Source organism: Pyrgilauda ruficollis, unplaced genomic scaffold (genome assembly GCF_017590135.1).
Source record: "Pyrgilauda ruficollis isolate IOZ18807 unplaced genomic scaffold, ASM1759013v1 scaffold1474, whole genome shotgun sequence".
NCBI lineage: Eukaryota > Metazoa > Chordata > Aves > Passeriformes > Passeridae > Pyrgilauda > Pyrgilauda ruficollis.
Genome location: NW_024513366.1, coordinates 4,720 through 5,460, shown reverse-complemented (window position 1 = coordinate 5,460; position 741 = coordinate 4,720).

Sequence of the window (741 nt, the reverse complement as noted above, 5' to 3'; positions counted from 1 at the left end):
ATTTTTGGGTATTTTGGGTGGATTTTGTGGGTGGTGGCCCTGCCCCCCCCCGAGGTGACATTTGGGGACACAGCCACGGGCGTGCCCCTCCCCCCCCGGTACAGCCCCCGCTACGTCGAGGCCGCCTGGTACCAGTGGTGGGAGAGGGGAGGGGTCTTCAGCCCCCCCCCGCCTGGGCAGGTGAGGGGCACACCTGGGGGAGGGGTCAGAGCACAGCTGGGCAGGTGAGGGGCACGCGTGGGCGGGGTCAGAGCACACCTGGGCAGGTACAGACACACCTGGGGGAGGGGCCAGAGCACACCTGGGCAGGGTCAGACACACCTGGGCAGGTACAGACACACCTGGGCAGGTACAGACACACCTGGGGGAGGAGCCAGAGCACAGCTGGGCGGGGTCAGAGCACACCTGGGCAGGTACAGACACACCTGGGGGAGGGGTCAGAGCACACCTGGGCAGGGTCAGACACACCTGGGCAGGTACAGACACACCTGGGCAGGTACAGACACACCTGGGCACACCTGGGCAGGTACAGACACACCTGGGCAGGTACACACACACACCTGGGCAGGTACACACACACCTGGGCAGGCACACACGCACACCTGGGCAGGTACAGACACCCCTGGGCAGGTACACACACACCTGGGCAGGTACACAAACACACCTGGGCAGGTACACACACACCTGGGCAGGTACACACACACACCTGGGCAGGTACACACACACCTGGGCAGGTACACA